This window comes from Leptodactylus fuscus, chromosome 10 (genome assembly GCF_031893055.1).
Source record: "Leptodactylus fuscus isolate aLepFus1 chromosome 10, aLepFus1.hap2, whole genome shotgun sequence".
NCBI lineage: Eukaryota > Metazoa > Chordata > Amphibia > Anura > Leptodactylidae > Leptodactylus > Leptodactylus fuscus.
Genome location: NC_134274.1, coordinates 83333970 through 83360460, shown reverse-complemented (window position 1 = coordinate 83360460; position 26491 = coordinate 83333970). Strand labels below are relative to the sequence as shown.

General features: G+C 47.1%; 1 pseudogene; it reads left to right on the top strand.

Moving 5' to 3' along the window:
• The first annotated feature begins 16248 nt into the window (after positions 1-16248).
• Positions 16249-20130, top strand: LOC142219218 (E3 ubiquitin-protein ligase Mdm2-like; annotated as a pseudogene).
• Positions 20131-26491: the final 6361 nt, after the last annotated feature.

Sequence of the window (26491 nt, the reverse complement as noted above, 5' to 3'; positions counted from 1 at the left end):
TGCATTTTATAAAGTTTGAAATGATGTGCAGTACATACAGATAGTCAAACCGCCAAAATTACAGTCCTATGAAAAAGTTTGGGCACCCCTATTAATCTTAATCATTTTTAGTTCTAAATATTTTGGTGTTTGCAACAGCCATTTCAGTTTGATATATCTAATAACTGATGGACACAGTAATATTTCAGGATTGAAATGAGGTTTATTGTACTAACAGAAAATGCGCAATATGCATTAAACCAAAATTTGACCGGTGCAAAAATATTGGCACCTCAACAGAAAGTGACATTAATATTTAGTACATCCTCCTTTTGCAAAGATAACAGCCTCTAGTCGCTTCCTGTAGCTTTTAATCAGTTCCTGGATCCTGGATGAAGGGATTTTGGACCATTTCTTTCTACAAAACAATTCAAGTTCAGTTAAGTTTGATGGTCGCCGAACATGGACAGCCCGCTCTCAAATGATCTGAAAACAAAGATTGTTCAACATAGTTGTTCAGGGGAAGGATACAAAACGTTGTCTCAGAGATTTAACCTGTCCGTTTCCACTGTGAGGAACATAGTAAGGAAATGGAAGACCACAGGGACAGTTCTTGTTAAGCCCAAAAGTGGCAGGCCAAGAAAAATATCAGAAAGGCAGAGAAGAAGAATGGTGAGAACAGTCAAGGACAATCCACAGACCACCTCCAAAGAGCTGCAGCATCATCTTGCTGCAGATGGTGTCACTGTGCATCGGTCAACTATACAGCGTACTTTGCACAAGGAGAAGCTGTATGGGAGAGTGATGAGAAAGAAGCCGTTTCTGCACGTACGCCACAAACAGAGTCACCTGAGGTATGAAAAAGCACATTTGGAGAAGCCAACTTCATTTTGGAAACAAAGATTGAGTTTTTTTGGTTATAAAAAAAGGCGTTATGCATGGCGTCCAAAAAGAAACAGCATTCCAAGAAAAACACATGCTACCCACTGTAAAATTTGGTGGAGGTTCCATCATGCTTTGGGGCTGTGTGGCCAATGCCGGCACCGGGAATCTTGTTAAAGTTGAGGGTCGCATGGATTCCACTCAGTATCAGCAGATTCTTGAGAATAATGTACAAGAATCAGTGACGAAGTTGAAGTTACGCCGGGGATGGATATTTCAGCAAGACAATGATCCAAAACACCGCTCCAAATCCTCAGGCATTCATGCAGAGGAACAATTACAATGTTCTGGAATGGCCATCCCAGTCCCCAGACCTGAATATCATTGAACATCTGTTGGATGATTTGAAGCGGGCTGTCCATGCTCGGCGACCATCTAACTTAACTGAACTTGAATTGTTTGTCCAAAATACCTTCATCCAGGATCCAGGAACTGATTAAAAGCTACAGGAAGCGACTAGAGGCTGTTATCTTTGCAAAAGGAGGATCTACTAAATATTAATGTCACTTTTCTTTTTTTTTATTAATTCAAAGTTTATTTGGGTTTTCATAAAATTTTTACAAGAACATTAAAGGGAATTCAAAGCAACAGTAAATCCAGACCGTACAACCACGAGATAGGCAAAAAGCGAAAATACGAACTCGTACATTGAGGGAAAGTAACATCCAGTTAACTGTGTAGGTCAAGCATACAATAGCTATTAAAAAGCTATTAGAAAAATGGAGAACGCAGAAGAGCAGTATCCACATAGGAGCAAGCCGCGGCATTTAAAAATAAAGCACCGCCACGGCGACAAGTCGCATAGAAGAGTAAGAAAGTAGAAATCAGGTACGAAGCGGAACTCAGGAAAGCGAGAAGAAAGGGGAAAGAGAAATACAGGGGACATAGTAGGAGAGCAAAGGGACGAGCAGTGGAAGAGGAAGAGGAGGAAAGGGCAGCAAATGCAGAGTGGCAGAGAGAGCCAGGGCAGAGAAGCAGAGAGGGGCGAAAAAGAGGAGAGAATGAAAAAGAAAAGGGAGAGGGGGAGGGGAGGGAGGGTGGAGAGGTCAGGCAACGGGCACATTAGTGCTTCAACATGAGCCAGGGGGTCCAGACTTTAACATATCGGTCATGTGAGCGAGAGGACCAGTTCATCAGTTCCTCAAACCTTGAAATTTGATTGACTTTTTCAATCCACTGTTGAATGGAAGGGGCAGAGGTGCTCATCCAGTGAAGAGGGATGAGGGACTTTGCAGCAGACAAGAGGTGTGTGACCAACCTATCCTTCTTTGGGGAGTAGTCATCCGAAGGCAGAGAGAAAAGTACTATTTCTGGAGTAAGGTCAAAGTACGGGACAGAGACTTTCCGAATCACATCCAGTATCGCACTCCAAAAGACTTGTATGAGGGGACAGGACCACCAAATATGAAGAGGCGTGCCAACGTCCGAAAGGCATCGCCAGCAGCGGTCAGATGGGTGTAATTTTTTCCGGTACAGCCAGTCTGGGGTTCTGTACCAGCGTGAGAGCAATTTGTAATTATTTTCTTGGAGCCGTATACATGGGGAAAAGCCATGCGATTGAGACAGGATAACAGCAACTTGCTCCTCAGAAAAAGAAATTTGAAGTTCCGCTTCCCAATCCGACAAGAATTTCGGCTTATGAGGCAGGGGAGGGTCTATAAAGTGACATTGTCGTCTTTGAAGATAGTAGCTTCTCGAATTCTGTGAGGTGCAGTCTAGGAGCGAATAATGTTCGCAATTTGCGAAAGATCACCTCCAGATGTCTTTTATGCAGAAACGTGGCAGAGTCTACCCGAAGGAGGGTGAGCAGTTCCTCTATTGGGAGAAAGCCATCAGCAGTGACAATATCATTAAGGGTAAGGCCACAGAAGGTTTCCCATAGGTCTGGGTAGGCACTCAGGGATGAGTCAACCAGATGTGGAACAAGGGATAGAGGCAGCATTGGGGAGGGGGCCGGGACCAAGGCCTCAGGAAGGTCAGAGCATACCCCGGAGAGAGCAGGTATAAGAGCATAGGAGGCTGAGATATAGAGACGGTACAGATGCGGGAACCAGAGTACCGCTTGAAGAGGTACATCCATGCTCCCTTGAAGTAGAGCCGCAGGGGCTCTGGAGAACAATGGAGCAGCCAATTCCGACCACCAGGTCAAACGGACGGCGGAATAGTACTTCAGCATGTCAGGGAGGCCAATCCCACCCTGTGGCTTCCGTTGTGTCAGTTGTTGCCATGAAATCCGGGGGGTTTTGTTTCTCCAGACAAATTTCGTGAACAAACGTCTGATGGTGGCAAAGAAGGCAGGTGGCAAGGCAATCGGCAACATAGCCATGCAGTATATGATTTTGGGTATCACATATGTTTTCAGGAGATTTTTCCTGCCAAACCAGGAGAGAGGGAGGCCTTCATAAGAAGCCAATAGTCGTTTCAACGTCTCCAGCAGCGGGGGGAAATTAGCGGAATAAAGAGAACCCAAGTCCTTGGTCAAATAAATCCCCAAGTACTTCAAGGGTTGCGAAGACCACTTGAAAGGGGTGGCGCCCCGCAGTCTGGCGACAACAGCAGAAGGGAGTGTTATGTTTAGTACTTCCGACTTTGAAAAATTGACTTTGTATCCGGACAGAGCGCCATATGCCATAAGTAAGCGCATCAAAGAGGGCAGGCCATCGGCTGGGTTAGAGATAATAAAGAGCACATCATCGGCGGAAGCCGTGGATTGAAGTAGCAAGTCGTTTACCCGTACCCCTTGCACTGTTGGTTCTTGCCTAACCGCCTGTAAGAGGGATTCAATCACTAATACAAATAGAGTAGGGGATAAGGGGCAGCCCTGTCGGGTACCGTTGGAAATCCGGAAACTATCTGACAGGATACCGTTGAGTTTCAATTTCGCTGAGGGCCTAGCATACAGGGATAGGATTGCCTGGACAAATTGGTCCGGGATACCAAATCTGCGCAATGCCTCTGTCATAAAGTCCCACCGTACCCTGTCAAAGGCCTTCTCGGCATCTACACCGAGAAGAACCAATGGTATTCTACGCTTGTGGGCAAAGTGTATCAGCGGGAGCAGTTTCGCTGTATTGTGTTTCCCCTCCCGTCCTAGCACAAAGCCGGATTGCTCCTCGTGAACTAACAGGGGTACCAGGGGTTGCAGGCGCCTGGCGATTATCTTAGCCCAGAGTTTTATGTCCAGGTTGAGGAGTGAGATAGGGCGGTAATTACAGCAATGGGTACGATCTTTCCCCTCCTTAGGGATCAGCACAATGTGAGCCTCCTGGGATTGTGAGGGTAGGGAATCGCCCTTCAGCAAGGCATTACAGAAAAGGGACAGCTGGGGTAGCAGAGTTTTGGCGAACTTTTTATAGTAATAGAGCGGTAGGCCGTCTGGACCGGGACTTTTCCCGGTAGGGATACTACGCAGTGCTTCCTCAACTTCCTCTAGGGAGATCGGTTGAAGGAGTGATTTTGCAGAGTCCTGAGATAGAGAAGGGAGAGACAGTTGCCTAAGAAATTCCTTAATAGAGACCGACCTGTCAGGAGCAGTAGCGGGGTCCAGGGGCAAGTTATACAAATTCCGGTAGTAGGACACAAACTCCTTAGCAATAGCCTCCGTGGAGTCACATCGGATACCGTCCGAGTTGAAAATATGGGAAATAAAGGACTTCTCCCTTTCCTTCCGAAGCAGGCCCGACATTAGCTTTCCGCCCTTGTCGCCATGGGCGTAAAGCAATTTCCTATATTGAAGGTATTGCTTAGCGGCCTTGCGGTTCAGGATTTCCAACAATTTACTTCGCAAAAGAGTCAGTTCTGCAAGTTGAGAGATCAATAATGACTGTTTGTGGAGTCTCTCCAGCAAGGAGATGCGATTAAGTAGATCGTCAACCTCTTTTTGCCTGCGGCGTTTAACTTTAGAAGCAAGGGATATAAGTACACCTCGAATATAGGCCTTATGGGCCTCCCAGATCACTGGCTGGCTTACATCAGGGGTAGAGTTTAAGGCAAAGAAGGAATCCAGTTCATCCGATAAGAGTTTCACGTTCTCGGCATCATCAAGTAGCGTCTCGTTCAGTCGCCAGGTCCATGACGGTTTGGGGAGTTGCTGCAAAAGCAGCGTGGCTTGAACAGGGGCATGATCAGAAATAGTAAAAGACCCAATAGAGGATGCCGTTACCTGTGAGAGTAGGCTTCTGGAGACAAAGAGGTAGTCTAGTCTATGGTACGTGGCACTAGGGATAGAGTAGAAGGAATAATCCCTATCTACAGGGTGTTGTAGCCTCCAGATGTCAAGCAAGTGTAGGTCCTGTAGGCCCGTCAAGACCCGTTTCAGAGCCCGCTGAGCGATAGGCTGGCGTGTAGAGGTGGAATCTAGTAGATAATTAAGCGACAAGTTAAGGTCTCCACCTAGGACAATGGCGCCTTCAGCGAATAGTTGAAGCGTTTGGAGTGCTGCAAGGAGCCAGGCTACCTGACCCCTGTTTGGAGCATAGAAGTTGGCAAACGTATATCTTTCGGAGGCAATGGAACCTTTGAGGAGCAGTATCCTCCCCTCTGCATCCGTGTACTGCCCAGAACAAACAAAAGGAATGGACTTGTGAATAAGTGTAGACACCCCCTTCGAGGCCGAAGAGGGGTGAGGATTATGGAAGCACTGAGAGAAGTGTGATTTCGGAAAGGATGGTATCTGAGAGCTCTTAAAGTGAGTCTCCTGGATAAAGACTACTCCAACCTTCTGTCTGCGGAAGAACAGATGAGCGTGTCTGCGCTTTTGAGGGGAGTTGAGTCCTTTCAGATTATAAGACATACAGGTCAGTGAAGCCATTGCCTGAAGTCTCCACGGGGGGAAGGACGAGAAGGACTAGATGGAGGGAGGGCTAGGAAGGGGGGAGAGAAAGGAAGAGGGAGAAAAAGAGGAGGAAGGAAGTGAAAGATGGAGGAGAAGAGAGAGAAAGCGTGAAAATGTAGGCGAAGGATGAGCTAACAAAGAAGAGATAGAGAAGTTGCAACTTGAATGTGGGTCGTGCAATATGCAGTCAACTTACCACCTATGAGGCACTGGTTCTGGCAGGGCCATACAGCTGTAGGAAATAAAAAGAAAACCAGACAAAGCAAACAAAAACAGAGCAATTCACACAGTAACCAGGTAAATGAATACCAGAACGCACACAGTAGATGTGCACACGGGGTGAAGAATATCCCTGATCTGTACGGGATCGTCGATCGCCTATGGTTATGGCAAACATGGTAACAGTGAATACAGGGCCGCCGTGGTCAAAACAAAAAACAGACGGCCTCAGCTTTAAATTGCGAAAAAAAAACAATAAAGTAAGAACATATATGGACAGAGGGTCACAAATTATTAGCCAAAGGCCAAAAGCAACACCAAAGAGGCTGAGAGCAATGGCAATAACAATATTCATATAGTATATAATCGTCATGAAGCCTTCGAAGGCAAGGGCGTACCGGAGGGAGGGACAGGTATGGGGGGGGGGGGGAGGGGGTACTGGATTGCTGGGAAGCAGCACTTCAACTGCACGCAGTCCAAATGTTTATACGGTGCCTTAGAGAGCGAGGTTCCGCTATAGGGATAGGGGAGTGTCCTAGAGGGGAGGGGGAGGAGGGGGGGGAAAGGGAGGAGAACGTGTAAGTGCTAATATTGCATAAAGCCAAAAATAACGGATCAGGGTACACGGGTACATAGTAGCAGACCTAACTAGGAGCCAAAGACCCAGAAACCAGTCATCCATATAATTTAAACCAGAGATAAATGCAAGGGAAGGAAGGGAATGGGAAATAGGAGAAAGGGAGAGGGGGGGGGGGGGGGGTCGGGAGGGGGGAACGATTGCATATACTCGGGCACAGGCAAAAATAGTGCGGCACATACAGTAGATCAGGGCATTGGAATGCAATAGAAACAAAACCACTAAAAGAAGGGGGGGGGGGGAGAGAGAGAGAGGAGGGGGAGAGGGAGAGTAAGGGGAAAGGAAAAATAAAAGAAAAATAATAAAAATAAAAAAAATAATAAAAAAGGGGGGGGAGTTGGGGGGGGGAGAGGGGGGGGAAGGGGAAGGGGGGGCAAGGGGGGGAGGAAGGAGGGATATATAGCCTGGATAGGCAAGATTTCAGAGATAACGAATAAAACACATTCTATGCCTATGCCTACCTAAGCAACATAACAATTAGTGCATGAGAGACAAATATCAGCATGAATAAACCCGGTAAGGCTAACGATTAGGATATGGGAGAGAGTACAGCCAACAACAGGGTATAAATGTCCCGAGTATCGGGCTCCAGGCGAAAAAGGTGGTAGTTCCATTAACTATCCAGGAAATCAGTCACCAATGGGGGCGAGTTCGGAGAGAGGGGTCCCGGGTGCTTTCAATAAGGCCTTCCAAACTTTCGGAGATTTGTTTCTCCCGGTGCGACGTGAGGATTCCAGGGGGAGAGCAGGTGGCAGGGGCACAGGGATAAAATCTTCCTGCACGGGCATCCAAGAAGGGAGAGACAGGGGAGGGATATCAAGCACTTCCCATAGGGAATCCAGGTCCTGAGGCGTATGGACCGTAAATCGCCTCCCGTTCTTCAGGATTGAAAGCCCGAACGGGAACAGCCAGGCGTACCGTATCCCTCTGGACTTTAACTGGTCCAAAAGGGGCTTCAAAACGCGGCGTTTTTGTAGAGTCGAGGGAGCTAAGTCCTGAAAAAACCGTATGGCATGCCCCTCGAAAGACAGATCAGACTTATCGCGTGCGGCTCTAAGCAATTCAGTAGTGTGCGCTGAGGAGAGGAGCGCACAGACAATGTCCCTGGGTGGTTCATCTGCATTGGGCTTCGGGCGTATGGCTCTATGCACCCTTTCTATGGACATAAAGGAGGCAGCCGACTCACCGACCAGAGAGGTGAAGATCGCCTTTGCAACATCGGGGAGCTGTTCAGGAGAGTAGGTCTCAGGGAGACCACGTAGGCGCAGGTTGCGGCGACGATTCCTGTTTTCCAGGTCCTCCATGACCAGGTAAGTGTTGTTGAGGTGTGCAGCATGTGCCTCCAGGCGCTCCAACATTGCAGATGCCGCCTGTATCACTTCTCCCTGGCAGGATTCTACCACGTCCACCCGCCGGGTGATGCTGTTAAAGTCTGCACGTAAGGCTGCAAGCTCGGCAGATACTGGGGCAAGTGCCTGAGTCAAAACCTTCTTTAAATATCCCTTGGAGATCGGGGCAGGGTTGCCTCCGTGTGATGAACCTTCCTCATCAGATTCAGGGGAAGTCTCTCTCACCTCGTCCGGCCGGCCCGCATGTTCAGGCGCCATTTTCCTCTGGGCAGTAGTAGCAGGCGAGCCCGCGGGCTGCTTCTTTAGGAACTTCTGCATGCCCGCCTGCTGCGAATGTTGTCCTCTCTGGTCCAGGAGGTCGTTAGACCGATCACGGCCAACTTTCACCATGTTGCAGCTGAAAATAAGCTTGTAAAGGCGATTTAGACGGATCCCTGCGACGGAGCTAACAATTCAAGCAGCCATCGCCACACGCGGTCAGGCTCCGCCCCCATTAATGTCACTTTTCTGTTGAGGTGCCCATACTTTTGCACCGGTCAAATTTTGGTTTAATGCATATTGCACATTTTCTGTTAGTACAATAAACCTCATTCCAATCCTGAAATATTACTGTGTCCATCAGTTATTAGATATATCAAACTGAAATGGCTGCTGCAAACACCAAAATATTTAGAACTAAAAATGATTAAGATTAATAGGGGTGCCCAAACTTTTTCATAGGACTGTATATCCTAAATCTCATGTCCCAGATCTCTGCTTTATGTCGGCATCAAACTTTAGGCGCCCTTTTCATTTTTATGGACATTATAAGGTTTACAAGTGAAACAACAATATTCAAAATTTTCAAGAAATTTCCAAAACCCATTTTTAAAGGGACTAATCCAGTTATGAAGGCGTTTTGAAAGACCCTTGTATTAAAGCCCCCCATAAATCACCCCATTTTCAAAACTGCACCCCTTAAATAAGCCAAAACAACATATACCTAGTAATTTAACCCAATAAGTGCTTAACAGGAATTAATACAAAATGGAGGTGAAATTTCAAATTTGAATTTATTTTACTAATATTTTCGTTTAGCCCTAGAATTTGCACATTCACAAGGGGTTAAAGGAGAAAACACTTCCCACAATTTGTTATGCAAGTTCTCCCGACTACCACAGTACCCCACTTGTGGGTGTAAACTAATATATGGACGCACAGCGAGACGCAGAAGGGAAGGTGCGCCAAAGAGCTTTTAGAGGGCAGATCTGGCTGCGATCAGTTTCAGGAGCCATGTCGCATTTACAAAGCCCTTGAGGAGTCATAACAGTGGAAACCTCTAGAAAGTGACCCCATTTTGAAAACCGCACCCCTCAAAGAATTTATTAAGTGATGTAGTGAGCATTAGTAACCCCGAAGTGAATGTGTAAGCTGTGCGGAGTAAATTGGGCACACCAAATCCCATTCTATTTTCCCACTAGCTCCTATGACACGGACAGGGAAGAGGGGCATTCTGGGGGATCAGCGCTGGTGTATTCTCTCTCATAAGCTCTAAATATGGGGGGTCCCCTGAAAACACTCGCACCGCTTACACATTTCCTTCTCGTTGCAACCACTTACGTTCTAATGATTTGGCGACTTTTGGGGTTTTTGTCTTCACATTGTACAAGCTAGATTTTTATTTTTATCTTCTGGTAATGTGGCCATATGAGGGCTTGGTGTTTGCGGTATTAGATGTACTTTTCAATGCCACCATTTTGGGCCCTGTAACGTATTGACTACATTTTATTAACTCTTTCTGGGTGGGATGTAAAAGGAAACATCAATTCTGGCATTGCTTTTTAGCATTTATTTTTTTCCCTGTGCAGCGTACAGCATAAGTAACATGTTACCTTCATTCTGCAGGTCGGTACGGTTACGGCGAGCAGCGTACAGTATAAGTAACATGTGACCTTTATTCTGCAGGTCGGTACGGTTACGGCGAGCAGCGTACAGTATAAGTAACATGTTACCTTCATTCTGCAGGTCGGTACGGTTACGGCGAGCAGTGTACAGTATAAGTAACATGTGACCTTTATTCTGCGGGTCGGTACGGTTACGGCAAGCAGCGTACAGTATAAGTAACATGTGACCTTTATTCTGCGGGTCGGTACGGTTACGGCGAGCAGCGTACAGTATAAGTAACATGTTACCTTCATTCTGCAGGTCGGTACGGTTACGGCGAGCAGCGTACAGTATAAGTAACATGTGACCTTTATTCTGCGGGTCGGTACGGTTACGGCGAGCAGCGTACAGTATAAGTAACATGTTACCTTCATTCTGCAGGTCGGTACGGTTACGGCGAGCAGCGTACAGTATAAGTAACATGTGACCTTTATTCTGTGGGTCGGTACGGTTACGGCGAGCAGCGTACAGTATAAGTAACATGTTACCTTCATTCTGCAGGTCGGTACGGTTATGGCGAGCAGTGTACAGTATAAGTAACATGTGACCTTTATTCTGCGGGTCGGTACGGTTACGGCGAGCAGCGTACAGTATAAGTAACATGTGACCTTTATTCTGCTGGTCGGTACGGTTACGGCGAGCAGCGTACAGTATAAGTAACATGTTACCTTTATTCTGCGGGTCGGTACGGTTACGGCGAGCAGCGTACAGTATAAGTAACATGTGACCTTTATTCTGTGGGTCGGTATGGTTACGGCGAGCAGCGTACAGTATAAGTAACATGTTACCTTCATTCTGCAGGTCGGTACGGTTACGGCGAGCAGCGTACAGTATAAGTAACATGTGACCTTTATTCTGTGGGTCGGTATGGTTACGGCGAGCAGCGTACAGTATAAGTAACATGTGACCTTTATTCTGCGGGTCGGTACGGTTACGGCGAGCAGCGTACAGTATAAGTAACATGTTACCTTTATTCTGCGGGTCGGTACGGTTACGGCGAGCAGCGTACAGTATAAGTAACATGTGACCTTTATTCTGCGGGTCGGTACGGTTACGGCGAGCAGTGTACAGTATAAGTAACATGTTACCTTTATTCTGCGGGTCGGTACGGTTACGGCGAGCAGCGTACAGTATAAGTAACATGTGACCTTTATTCTGCGGGTCGGTACGGTTACGGCGAGCAGCGTACAGTATAAGTAACATGTTACCTTTATTCTTTGGGTCGGTACGGTTACGGGGAGCAGCGTACAGTATAAGTAACATGTGACCTTTATTCTGCGGGTCGGTACGGTTACAGCGTGCAGCGTACAGTATAAGTAACATGTTACCTTTATTCTGCGGGTCGGTACGGTTACGGCGAGCAGCGTACAGTATAAGTAACATGTTACCTTTATTCTGTGGGTCGGTACGGTTACAGCGTGCAGCGTACAGTATAAGTAACATGTGACCTTTATTCTGCGGGTCGGTACGGTTACGGTGATACCACATTTATATTATTTTTTAATGCGTTGCTATTTGTGCAGAATAAAATTCAATTTAGGGAAAAAAATCAATTATTTTTGCATCGCCATCTTCTGAAAGGCATAACATTTTTATTTTTTGCTAGACAGAGCTGGTTGAGGGCTTATTTTTTGCGGGAAGACCTCTTCTTTTTATTGGTACCATTTTGTTTTTCATCTGACCATTTGATTACTTTTTATTGAACATTTTGTAAGGGAAAGGTGGTGAATAATCATTATTTTGTGCGGTTTTCTGCGTTTTTTTTTTTACGCCGTTCACCGTTCGGGTTAAATAATGTTTTAATTTTATTGTTCAGGTTGTTACGGACGCGGCGATACCAAATATGTAATGTTTTTTTCTATTTTTCTTTATTTTACATAATAAAACATTTTACAGTCCTATGAAAAAGTTTGGGCACCCCTATTAATCTTAATCATTTTTAGTTCTAAATATTTTGGTATTTGCAGCAGCCATTTCAGTTTGATATATCTAATAACTGATGGACACAGTAATATTTCAGGATTGAAATGAGGTTTATTGTACTAACAGAAAATGTGCAATATGCATTAAACCAAAATTTGACCGGTGCAAAAGTATGGGCACCTCAATAGAAAAGTGACATTAATATTTAGTAGATCCTCCTTTTGCAGAGATAACAGCCTCTAGTCACTTCCTGTAGCTTTTAATCAGTTCCTGGATCCTGGATAAAGGTATTTAGGACCAGTCCTCTTTACAAAACAATTCAAGTTCAGTTAAGTTTGATGGTCGCATGGACAGCCCGCTTCAAATGATCTGAAAACAAAGATTGTTCAACATAGTTGTTCAAGGGCAGAATACAAAAAGTTGTCTCAGAGATTTAACCTGTCAGTTTCCACTGTGAGGAACATAGTAAGGAAATGGAAGACCACAGGGACAGTTCTTGTTAAGCCCAGAAGTGGCAGGCCAAGAAAAATATCAGAAAGGCAGAGAAGAAGAATGGTGAGAACAGTCAAGGACAATCCACAGACCACCTCCAAAGAGCTGCAGCATCATCTTGCTGCAGATGGTGTCACTGTGCATCGATCAACAATACAGCGCACTTTGCACAAGGAGAAGCTGTATGGGAGATTGATGAGAAAGAAGCTGTTTCTGCAACCACGCCACAAACAGAGTCGCCTGAGGTATGTAAAAGCACATTTGGACAAGCCTGTGGACTGTTGAAACAAAGATTGAGTTGTTTGGTCATACAAAAAGGCGTTATGCATGGCGTCCAAAAATAAACAGCATTCCAAGAAAAACACATGCTACCCACTGTAAAATTTGGTGGAGGTTCCATCATGCTTTGGGGCTGTGTGGCCAATGCCGGCACCGGGAATCTTGTTAAAGTTGAGGGTCGCATGAATTCCACTCAGTACCAGCAGATTCTTGAGAATAATGTTCAAGAATCAGTGACGAAGTTGAAGTTACGCCGGGGATGGATATTTCAGCAAGACAATGATCCAAAACACCGCTCCAAATCCTCAGGCATTCATGCAGAGGAACAATTACAATGTTCTGGAATGGCCATCCCAGTCCCCAGACCTGAATATCATTGAACATCTGTGGGATGATTTGAAGCGGGCTGTCCATGCTCGGCAACCATCTAACTTAACTGAACTTGAATTGTTTGTCCAAAATACCTTTATCCAGGATCCAGGAACTGATTAAAAGCTACAGGAAGCGACTAGAGGCTGTTATCTTTGCAAAAGGAGGATGTACTAAATATTAATGTCACTTTTCTGTTGAGGTGCCCATACTTTTGCACCGGTCAAATTTTGGTTTAATGCATATTGCGCATTTTCTGTTAGTACAATAAACCTCATTTCAATCCTGAAATATTACTGTGTCCATCAGTTATTAGATATATCAAACTGAAATGGCTGTTGCAAATACCAAAATATTTAGAACTAAAAATGATTAAGATTAATAGGGGTGCCCAAACTTTTTCATAGGACTGTATATGGGGAAAAAGGGATTTTGGGGGCTTTATTTATTTATAATTTATTTTAAACTTTTTTATTTTTACTTTTTTCCAACTTTTTTTTTCTGTCCCCATGGGGGATTGAAGCAGTGATCGGCTGATCACGGCTTCACTACATATACGCTGCAATACACGTGTTACACGTGTATTGCAGTGTATAGGAAGCTGTCAGCCTGTGTAGACGCACAGGCTGACAGCTTCCTTTTTAGGCAGGATGAACCAGGTACGTGAAGGGGGTAAGTGATGGGGCAGACCCGGGGTCACTGATCAGACCCCAGGCTGCCCCCTACGAACACCGGCACCCCCCGAAACTGGCGCCGGGGGTGCCGATCGGCACCATTTTAAAACAAAACTCCGGAGGTGCCGGCGGTCATGTTGACTGCCGGCATATCAGGGGTTAACACCCACAATCGGACCCGGTTCCGACCGCGGGTGTTACGGGGCATTGTCAGCCGTGTATTACGGCTGACACCCGCAGTGCATGGTGCGCACACAGTTTCTGTGTGCGCACCATGCATCCACAGTAATAGTACGGCGGTTTGTGGGAAGGGGTTAATTATTCTGTATAATGTACTGGGAAGCTGGAAAAACATTCAGAATGGGGTGGATTTGAAGAAAAAATGCATTTCTGCGACTTTCTTATGGGCTTCGGTTTTATGGCGTTCACTGTGCAGCCAAAATGACCTGTCCCCTGTATTCTGTGTTTCGTTACGATTCCGGTGATACCAAATTTATATGGTTTTATTTACATTTTAACCCCTTAAAAAAAATCCAAAATTGTGTTAATTTTTTTTTTTTTTCTAAAAGTCGCCATATTCTGACAGCCGTAACTTTTTTATACGTCAGTGTACGGGGATGCATAGGGCGTCTTTTTTTGCGGGGCCGGGTGTACTTTTTAGTTCTACCATTTTGGGGAATTGCTTTTGCTTTGATCACTTTTTATTCAAATTTTTATCAGAATCAAAACAGTGAAAAAAAATGGCGGTTTGGCACTTTTGACTATTTTTCCCACTACGGCGTTTACCGTACAGGAAAAATATTTTTATAGATTTGTAGAGCGGGCAATTTCAGACGGTGGGTCACAAATAAAGGTACCTTGTCCCTTCTCCCTCAACCCTGTTAAAGCTCATGCCTTTGCTTTCTCCTGTCTTCCTTCCCTTGGTTTCGTCTTAAATATCTGTACTTTGTCTCTTTGTATCCTTTCCCTCTTTCCCTTTCTCTTTCTTTCTCCCCCCTCCTTCTATTTGTGGGCGTGTCTTGAGATGGTACGCTCCGGCTCCTCTTAAGGGGCAGCCGGCGCGGCCATCTTCCTCTTGAAACTGCACCTGCGAGAGAAACTTCTTCATCCCTCGAGGTATGGCAGACGAGAGTAGCCTGGTTGTGGCCCTTAAAGAGGACCTTTCACCATTTTGCCCACAGGCAGTTCTATATACTGCCGGAAAGCTGACAATGCGCTCTTTTCGGTGTTCCGGTGGCGGCGGACAAAACAGGGTCCTACGCAGTGTCTTTCCTTTTTAGGCATAGAGTTCGACACATTGTCGATGTGCTTCCGGTTGCCAGCGGACAAGCTGGATAAGCTTTTGGGGTTGGTGCAGGGTTTTTTAGCGGTTGAAAAAGTGTCCCTTAGGCAGCTTCAGTCTTTACTCGGTTCCCTGGTTTTCGCCTGCCGGGTCATGCCCATGGGGAGGGTTTTTTCTAGGCGTCTCTCACTTGCTACTCGTGGGGCCCGCCTTCCCTCTCACAGGATCCGCATTACCCGGCAGCTGAAATCTGATCTATTGGTTTGGTGGGAATTTTTGATTAATTTTAATGGCAGGGCCATGTGGCAGCAGTCTGATGTTACCAATGCGGATTTAAACTTGTTCACTGACGCGTCTGGCAGCAAGGGTTTTGGCGCCTGGCCTGGAGCGAGGCCGGTTTGTGTCGGAATCTTGCGCTCCTTGAACTCTTTCCCATAGTGGTGGCGGTTGAGTTGTGGGGTCAACAGTTCAGGGACTGCAGGATTCGCTTCTGGACGGACAACGTAAGTGTGGTACACGCCATCAATTCTTTGTCTTCGTCCTCTCCTCCAGTCCTCTCCCTCCTCCGCCACTTGGTGCTCAGGTGTCTTAGTCTGAATATTTGGTTCCGTGCCCGCCATATCCCTGGTCGTGAGAATGTGTTGGCTGATGCTTTATCGCGCTTCAATTGGCAGGTGTTCCGGGATCTTCTGCCGGAGGCTGCTCCGGTGGGTGCCTCCTGTCCGCCCCGGCTTTGGGACTTGGTGACCCTAGATTGATGCCGTTACTGCAATCCTCGGTGGCTCCTTCCACGTGGTCCGGACAATAATTTTTATATATTTTTTTATATTTTTTTATTTTGTATTTATTAGACCCCCCAGGGGTCTTGAACCCCAGGGGGTCTGATCACTAATGTAATGCATTACAATGCTAATGCATTGCAAAAAATCATCCTTTCTTTTGCAGGCTGCATAGACCAGCCTGCAAAAGAAAGAGAAAGCAGATTGGCCTTTACAAGGCTCCCGGCTGTCATGAAAAAATGACGTCGGCCCTGGAGCATGCTCTAGGCGCCGGCGATCACTGGCAAAATGGCAGCGCCCATGCACCGCTGGGAAAATGGCGCCTCCGGCGCCTTTGACCGTGGCGCCGGAGGAGTTAATGTCTCCGATCAATCCGGGGACCGATCGCAGACATTAGCGCCGGTTATCTACTGCGTAAAGCAGGATAGGACGGTGGATGTCGGGAAAGGGTTAAAGGAAGTCTGTCGCCAAAAACCAACATACCAAACCCAACCCTGCAGATAGATAGGTTACCACCCACTGATCAAATACTGATGACCTATCCTTTGGATATTTCCATTGAACTGTATGGAGACTGTGGTCAGTGCAAATGATTTCCTTCTCCAAATAGAAGAGGGTCCTAGAGGTGAGAGCTGCACCTGTCAGCCATTTATAGCAGATTCGGGACATAGGGGGGTTTCAGTCTATGAAAATTTTGTGCAATGAATACGGAATCAAATTCTGCCCAAATACAGGAACAGAGCGGTCTCTAGTGGAGAACCTGCAGAATGCAGGGAGATAGAATTCCCTGATCTGGGATATTGGAGCCCATACTGTAACCTAGAAGAAGATTAGCAGGCACAGACACGTTTTGTGTTCTTATAGCAGGGTCGGCAACCCCTGGCACGCGAGGCAGATTTTGCTGGCACGGTCCCCAACCTTCATACACTAAATTGAGAGAGAGAGCGTCCCCTGCCACCAATCAGAGGTGAGCCTCTCACTGCACAGGATAAGGGCTCCCTGGAGCTGCTGTTACATGTGAGGAGGAGCTCCTGCCGTCTGCAGCCCTGAGGAGGAGAGGAAGCACCGGGGAGCAAAGTGACAGCAAACACAACCCCAGGTACGTGTGTGTTACTGACTATTCTTATTACTGTCAGGCATTCGGGGTTATTACTTTAGTGTTAGTAACTCCATGTGCCTCACATTAATAGCAGTTACCCCATCATGTCCCTCACATTAACCCCTGTGTGGCTCACATAAGGGTTACTGATATGTGAGACATATGGAGGTACTAATAAAGGACCTATATAATGAAGATGTTCACTTATTACCTCCATATGTCTCACATATCAGTGTCCCTTATGTAAAGCACACATGGGGTTAATGTGAGGGACATGATGGGGTTAATTGCTATTAATATGAGGCACATTGAGTTGTAACCTGCAATGCACATGACCAGACTCTTTATCTACAACTGCGGATAAAGTACAGACCTATATATTTCTATGGACCCATATATACAGCCATTCTTTTTGTGGCTGTGTATCTGGGCCAAATTGAAGAGCTGAAAACTATGGAGCAGGTCCTATATGTGTCCTATACATACCCTATATCTGTCCTATAAATCCCCTATATGTGTCCTATACATCCCTTATATCTGTCCTATACATCCCCTATATGTGTCCTATACATCCCTTATATCTGTCCTATACATCCCCTATATGTGTCCTATATGCTCTTATTCTCAGCCCCGGGGGAGAAATCATTCTGTATATTGTGTATTTGTAGCAATCTAAAGTTGTGGCAGGTTTTATCCAAGGTGGCTTCTGTGAAAAAGCGCAGATAGAAAGCCCTAAGCAATGAGCATGAGTGGCCAATAGACCCTGGGGCCGAGGCCTAGCCCCGATACAGTCAGCATTAACCCCTAATAGCCCTGGAGATGTGAGCCAGGCCTTAGTGCACACTTCTCATAGTAACTAGATATCAGGCCACTAGTTTTTTGCATTGCTTACCAAAGTAAATGATGGTAAAGTGCAAGAGACAAGTAGCCATTCCCGACTTCTCTCCCTTTAGAAGAACAGACGGGGCCACTTGTTTGTCAGTGTGGGGGGAGGGGGAGCTGGGACACCTCTATACACATTAGATAATTGCTCCTTCTGGCTGACACTCATATGGCAGACATCACTTTTGTTGTCCACAACTATGGAATCGCTTTCTATGTGTATTGACTTGCATGCAGAGGAGGGAAACCATGAAGGTGACAAAGCTGGGCATCTGCATAAAGGGAAGGGAGTGTTCTCAGCCAGATATTGGTAGGGATTTCCTATTGGCAGATATTTGTGCCGCCACAGCTTTACTGCTGCTGTATTTTGGGCCACAATATTTCCATAGGGCAGTACAGCTAAGGCAGCTTTTACCCCTGACCTGATCCTAGAAATCCTCTTCCCATTGGTAACATGGAGGTTTTCTTCTCTGCTCTTGGCTTTATCAGGTGACCATATACCAAGCTGAAGAATCCGGAGACTCGTGTGATGAGGATACGGACATTTCTGACATTGCTGTAAGTGTGACTATGCCGAGCTCCCTCACAAAAAGAAGGACATTCCGTTTTAACCCTTTTTTATTCTGCGGCCATTTTCTTCTAACAACCATAACCTTTCCTTTTTTTCTCTCTGTGTAGACGGCTTGTTTGGGAGAGTTGTATTTCATTTCTCTCATTTTGGGGTCCATGCAGTGGATTAGAAAGCTCTCTTTTCATTACTGGGAGTGGAGCTGAAAATGCAGAACCACTAGAGATGAGCGAGTAGTATTCCATCGAGTAGGTATTGGATGGATTACTACGGGATTCCAAATACTCCTACTCCATCCAATACTATGAGCTATTCGCAGTAAATATTCCATTCAGAACCAGCGTTGATTGGCCGAATGCTATACAGTATATACAGTGTGTAGCATTCAGCAAATCAACACTGGTTCTGCAGCCGGCTCGTCTGTGAGGAGGCGGAGTCTGAGGTCGGACCACAGCAGTCTCCATTGTGGCCGATCTTAGACTCCGCCTCCTCACAGACGAGCCTCCGGCAGAACCAGCGTTGATTGGCCGAATGCTGTACACTGGCTAATCAACGCTGGCCAATTCAGAGCTGCCAGCTCTCCTGACTAGCAAGGACGAGCCTGCTGCTGAACCAGCGTTGATTTGTCGCAGGTTTATCTTTGCTAGTTGGTAGAGCTGGCAGCTTGCGGTTATGAGGGAGATTTCCTTTTGTCAGCGCAACGCAAGCGCTGAGCAGGTAAAGCGCACGGACCCCATAGACTATAATGAAGTCCGTGCGCTTTACCTGCACAGCGCTCCTCCTAAACACTCTCCTCCTGCTACTCCTGGACTTGGTGACTCTCCTTTAGTCGAATAGTGGATTCCCCTGAAACAGACATTTTCCCCATAGACTATAATGGGATTCGATATTCGATCGAGAAGTCGAATATTGAGGCTCTACTGGAAACGAATATCAAATCTCAAATATTTCACTGTTGGCTCATCTGTAATAACCACTGCACAGTGTATAGCAGCATCTGCTTCTAGCGCCCACCATTATCCGTGTGCCTGCTGGATGTTGGACCCCCGACCTATCTGATACTGTAGCGCCATCCTAAGGTTAGGCCAGAAATAGAAAATCATGGACACCCCCTTTACCCCATGTGTTTGTCAAGGAGGGGATGGGGGACAAATCTGCAATTTTTTCCTTGTTTTTTGGGCTTTGTTTTACAGCACAATCTTTATTGGGTGGGTTAGTAGGATTACACCAATCTCCTATTTATAAGGAATTCCTGTTTTGCAGGAATATTGTAACTTCAATATGTTTTTCTAAATGTCATTACAAGATTCCTGGAAATGTTCACAATGTGATGAGATGAATCCTCCTATCGCAAGACATTGTAAAAGATGTCGGTCTCTTGGTAAAGATCGGCTTCCAGACAAAACTGAGAAGACTAAGGCTTTAAAAAGAAAAGAGATGGAGGATTCCCAAGATGAAGGCATTGATGTCCCAGATGGCAAAAAAAACCAAACACACACAAGAGCTGCAAGATTGTGATGTCACTAAAAAACAGGATGAGCCAATAGAAAGCTGTGAATCCCGGGAAACGGAGGACTTCTCTCAGCCTTCCACATCTGGGAGCGTTGCATCTTGTAGTCAGGAAGAATACAGAGAAGTGGAAGCAGCTCACAATGAACGTTCAGAACAGAGTCTCCCACTTTCTAGCATTGCACCATGTGTAATCTGCCTGACTAGGCCAAAGAATGGATGCATTGTACATGGCAGAAGCGGGCATCTCATGGCATGTTTTCCATGTGCAACAAAACTGAAGAAGAGAAACAAACCTTGCCCTGTTTGCAGGCAGCCAATTCAGATGATCGTATTAACCTATGTCAGCTAAAAGTCAGGCCAATTCACGTCCAAGGACCCTTCATGAAAATGCAAGAAAAAATAATTGAACTGCTTGGTCTATAGGTGCATGGTGGGGAAAGGACGATCCGAATCTTAAGTTCTCACTTGACTTGAAGGAAGCCAAAATGTCTTCCCAAATGTTTCTACTACACTGGCTTATTGAAGCATTTGCACATCTGTAAATAGGTAACATGTATATAGGGCAGACATTACTATCTGATCTCCAGTAGACCAATGGCTTCAGTGTGTAGGAGTCACCGGCACCAGTCTAGGCCCTCATAGACTTTAGTAGAAAGTTCTAGGTACATGAAGGCTCAAACCAGACCTTGTCCAAATGCAGTTTTCTTTTTCGTTGTGGACACATAATGGCAAAACAAATGCTGTATTTTACTGTCCCAACAAAGTGCTGGAGATTATATTTCATCTCATCCCCACTTCGCTGAAATAAAATGTTGCGTTTTCCCCCTAGACTTATGAGGGTAGGCACAAATGCAAAACACAGCAGAAAAGTAGTGAAAGGCGCAGGCATCTTTGGGATTGTTTTTGCTGCTTTTATTCCATGGCGTTTTTTGGGCTACATTTTGCTGTGTGCTGCCTTAGCCAAAGGGCTCGTTCACATCTGCGCCCGGGACTCCGTTTTGCAGGTTTCTGTTTCCTGCGCAAAACAGGGCAGGAGACGGAAAAGACATTCAAAAGTGTCCGGCCGTGAGTGTTTTATGCTCTCCGTGGCGTTTCCGACCCGTGGGGCCCCGGCCTTAATGAGTCTTTTTTCCTAAAGCTAACTTAGTGTCTATCCTTACAATGTGTGATCAGCACTGGTGTGACCATAGGAACACCAAGTGCCAGGCAGAAGGGGGCAGCTGCTCTTTAGGAGGCTATGTATTAGGCCCCCTCCCCCACGTGTGTGAATGCGCTGCTGGTCCTGGGTGAACATTGGGGATACATTGCTTTCCTATTAGGGGGATACATAGAAACACTGCATACAGCCATCACAAAGCAGATCTCATCATTGGGCTTCAGCCATCGGCAAAGGTGTCTAATTCATGCCTGCAAATGTTTGTGACTAGAGATGAGCGAACAGTGTTCTATCGAACTCATGTTCGATCGGATATTAGGCTGTTCGGCATGTTCGAATCGAATCGAACACAGCGTGGTAAAGTGCGCCATTACTCGATTCCCCTCCCACCTTCCCTGACGCCTTTTTTGCTCCAATAACAGCGCAGGGTAGGTGGGACAGGAACTACGACACCGGTGACGTTGAGAAAAGTAGGCAAAACCCATTGGCTGCCGAAAACATGTGACCTCTAATTTAAAAGAACAGCGACGCCCAGCTTCTCGTCATTCTGAGCTTGCAATTCACCGAGGACGGAGGTTTCCGTCCAGCTAGCTAGGGCTTAGATTCTGGGTAGGCAGGGACAGGCTAGGATAGGAAGGAGAAGACAACCAACAGCTCTTATAAGAGCTAAATTCCAGGGAGAAGCTTGTCAGTGTAACGTGGCACTGACGGGCTCAATCGCCGCAACCCAGCTTTCCCAGGATCCTGAATGGAATACACTGTCAGTGTATTCCCGTATACCCGATATATACCCCCGATACCCGTTCCAACGGTGTGCCCCCCCACCTTCACCCCAGAAATACCCTGCAAGTCCCCTAGCAATAGAATTGGGGCTATATACACCCACTATTTTTGCTACTGCCATATAGTGCCATTGTCTGACTGGGAATTCAAAGAATATATTGGGGTTACGTGCACCCACAATTTTTACTACTGGTATACAGTGCCAGTTTCTGACTGGGAATTCAAAGAATATATTGGGGTTATAAATACCCTCATTTCTTGCTACTGCCATATAGTGCCAGTTTCTGACTGGTAATTCAAAGAATATATTGGGGTTATAAATACCCTCATTTCTTGCTACTGGTATATAGTGCCAGTTTCTGACTGGTAATTCAAAGAATATATTGGGGTTACGTGCACCCACAATTTCTACTACTGGTATACAGTGCCATTGTCTGACTGGGAATTCAAAGAATATATTGGGGTTATAAATACCCTCATTTCTTGCTACTGGTATATAGTGCCATTGTCTGACTGGGAATTCAAAGAATATATTGGGGTTACGTGCACCCACAATTTTTACTACTGGTATACAGTGCCAGTTTCTGACTGGGAATTCAAAGAATATATTGGGGTTATAAATACCCTCATTTCTTGCTACTGCCATATAGTGCCAGTTTCTGACTGGTAATTCAAAGAATATATTGGGGTTATAAATACCCTCATTTCTTGCTACTGGTATATAGTGCCAGTTTCTGACTGGTAATTCAAAGAATATATTGGGGTTACGTGCACCCACAATTTCTACTACTGGTATACAGTGCCATTGTCTGACTGGGAATTCAAAGAATATATTGGGGTTATAAATACCCTCATTTCTTGCTACTGGTATATAGTGCCATTGTCTGACTGGGAATTCAAAGAATATATTGGGGTTACGTGCACCCACAATTTTTACTACTGGTATACAGTGCCAGTTTCTGACTGGGAATTCAAAGAATATATTGGGGTTACAAATACCCTCATTTCTTGCTACTGCCATATAGTGCCAGTTTCTGACTGGGAATTCAAAGAATATATTGGGGTTGTAAATACCCTCATTTCTTGCTACTGCCATATAGTGCCAGTTTCTGACTGGTAATTCAAAGAATATATTGGGGTTATAAATACCCTCATTTCTTGCTACTGGTATATAGTGCCATTGTCTGACTGGGAATTCAAAGAATATATTGGGGTTACGTGCACCCACAATTTTTGCTACTGGTATATAGTGCCAATTTCTAACTGGGAATTCAAAATGCGCAAGGCTCCCGGAAAGGGACGTGGACGAGGCCGTGGGCGAGGTCGGGGGAATGGTTCTGGGGAGCAAGGTAGCAGTGAAGCCACAGGGCGTCCCGTGCCTACTCCTGTGGGGCAGCAAGCATTGCGCCACTCCACAGTGCCAGGGTTGCTTGCCACATTAACTAAACTGCAGGGTACAAACCTTAGTAGGCCCGAGAACCAGGAACAGGTCTTGCAATGGCTGTCAGAGAACGCTTACAGCACATTGTCCAGCAGCCAGTCAGACTCTGCCTCCTCTCCTCCTATTACCCAACAGTCTTGTCCTCCTTCCTCCCAAAATTCCCAAGCTTCACAGAACAATAACCCCAACTGTCCCTGCTCCCCAGAGCTGTTCTCCGCTCCTTTCATTGTCCCTCAACCTGCCTCTCCACGTCACGATTCCACGAACCTAACAGAGGAGCATCTGTGTCCAGATGCTCAAACACTAGAGTCTCCTCCATCTCCGTTCGATTTGGTGGTGGATGACCAGCAACCCACCCTCATCGACGATGATGTGACGCAGTTGCCGTCAGGGCATCCAGTTGACCGGCGCATTGTGCGGGAGGAGGAGATGAGACAGGAGTTGGAAGAGGAAGTGGTGGATGATGAGGACACTGACCCGACCTGGACAGGGGGGATGTCAAGCGGGGAAAGTAGTGTGGATGTTGAGGCAAGTGCAGCACCAAAGAGGGTAACTAGAGGCAGAGGCAGAGGTCAGCAGCTTAGGCGAAGCCAGGCCACACCCGGAATCTCCCAAGATGTTCCAGTTCGTACCCAGCCCCGAAAAACTCCCACCTCGAGGGCACGTTTCTCGAAGGTGTGGAGTTTTTTCAAGGAATGCGCCAAGGACAGATATAGTGTTGTCTGCACAATTTGCCTCTCGAAATTGATTAGGGGCTCTGAGAAGAGCAACCTGTCCACCACTTCAATGCGCCGTCATTTGGAATCCAAGCACTGGAATCAGTGGCAGGCAGCAACGGCAGGACAAAGGCCGCCTGCCGTTCACGCCACTGCCACTGCCTCTGCCACTGCCTCTGCCACTGCCACTGCTGACTGTGCTGGCGATGCACTCCAGAGGACGAGCCAGGACACCACTTCATCTGCCTCCGCCACTTTGTTGACTTCTCCCTCATCCTCCCCTGTTCCTGTCTTATCTCCTTCTCCTGCACCATCAAAGGCACCATCAGGCGCTTCTTTACAACAACCCACCATCTCTCAGACATTGGAGCGGCGGCAGAAATACACTGCTAACCACCCACACGCGCAAGCCTTGAACGCCAACATCGCTAAACTGCTGGCCCAGGAGATGTTGGCGTTCCGGCTTGTTGAAACTCCCGCCTTCCTGGACCTGATGGCAACTGCGGCACCTCGCTATGCCGTCCCTAGCCGTCACTACTTCTCCCGGTGTGCCGTCCCCGCCTTGCACCAGCACGTGTCACTCAACATCAGGCGGGCCCTTAGTTCCGCGCTTTGCACAAAGGTCCACTTGACCACCGACGCGTGGACAAGTGCATGCGGACAGGGACGCTACATTTCACTGACGGTACACTGGGTGAATGTAGTTGAGGCTGGGACTGCTTCCCAAACTGGCCCGGTGTACCTCGTCTCCCCGCCTAACATTCCTGGCAGGGACACGAGAAGAACACCCCCCTCCTCCTCCTCCTCTACCGCCTCCTCCTCCGCCACCGCCTCCTCCTCCGCCACCGCCTCCTCCTCCGCTGTTAGATTGACCCCAGCTACGAGTTGGAAATGTTGCAGCACTGGCGTTGGTAGACGTCAGCAGGCTGTGCTGAAGCTGATCAGCTTGGGGGACAGACAGCACACTGCCTCCGAGGTGAGGGATGCCCTCCTCGATGAGACGGCAATATGGTTTGAGCCGCTGCACCTGGGCCCAGGCATGGTCGTTTGTGATAACGGCCGGAACCTGGTAGCAGCTCTGGAGCTTGCCGGACTCCAACATGTTCCATGCCTGGCCCACGTCTTCAACCTAGTGGTGCAACGTTTCCTAAAGAGCTACCCCAATGTTCCAGAGCTACTGGTGAAAGTGCGGCGCATGTGCGCCCACTTTCGCAAGTCGACAGTAGCCGCTGCTAGCTTAAAATCTCTCCAGCAACGCCTGCATGTGCCACAACACCGGCTTTTGTGCGACGTCCCCACACGCTGGAACTCAACGTTTCAGATGTTGAATAGAGTGGTTGAGCAGCAGAGACCTTTGATGGAATACCAGCTACAAAACCCTAGGGTGCCACAAAGTCAGCTGCCTCAGTTTCTCATCCATGAGTGGCCATGGATGAGAGACCTTTGTGACATCCTACGGGTGTTTGAGGAGTCCACAAGGAGGGTGAGCTCTGAGGATGCGATGGTGAGCCTTACAATCCCGCTCTTGTGTGTTCTGAGAGAATCCCTGATTGACATCAGGGATAACTCAGATCACACAGAGGAGTCAGGGATAGCATCCGATCCGTCACAGCTGGAGAGTAGGTCCACACATCTGTCCGCTTCATCGCGTTTAATGGAGGAGGAGGAGGAGGAGGAGGAGGAGGAGGAGGAAGAAGAGTTGTCCGATGATGTGATGGTGATACAGGAGGCTTCCGGGCAACTTCGAATCGTCCCATTGTTGCAGCGCGGATGGGTAGACATGGAGGATGAGGAGGAAATGGAGATTGAACTTTCCGGTGGGGCCAGAGGAGTCATGCCAACTAACACTGTGGCAGACATGGCTGAGTTCATGTTGGGGTGCTTTACAACCGACAAGCGTATTGTCAAAATCATGGAGGACAACCAGTACTGGATCTTTGCTATCCTTGACCCCCGGTATAAAAACAACATCTCGTCTTTTATTCCGGTAGAGGGGAGGGCCAATCGCATCAATGCTTGCCACAGGCAATTGGTGCAGAATATGATGGAGATGTTTCCAGCATGTGACGTTGGCGGCAGGGAGGACAGTTCCTCCAGTAGGCGACCAAGTTCTCACCGGTCTACACAAACGAGGGGCACACTGTCTAAGGTCTGGGACACCTTGATGGCACCCCCTCGCCAAAGTGCCGCCACAGCCTAGTGTCACCAGGCATGAGAAGTATAGGCGCATGTTGCGGGAATACCTTTCCGACCACAGCCCTGTCCTCTCCGACCCCTCTGCGCCCTACACGTATTGGGTGTCGAAGTTGGACCTGTGGCTTGAACTTGCCCTATATGCCTTGGAGGTGCTGTCCTGTCCTGCCGCCAGCGTCCTATCTGAGAGGGTGTTCAGTGCAGCCGGTGGCATCATCACTGACAAGCGCACCCGTCTGTCAGCTGAGAGTGCCGACCGGCTCACTTTGATAAAAATGAACCACCACTGGATAGAGCCTTCATTTTTGTGCCCACCTGTGTAAAGCACCCCAACATGAAACTCCATGTCTGTACTCAACCTCTCCAATTCCTCCGCATCCTCATACTCATCCACCATAAGCGTTGCACAATTCTGCTAATACTAGGCTCCCTCCAACATGATTTCCCCCAACTCTGCTGG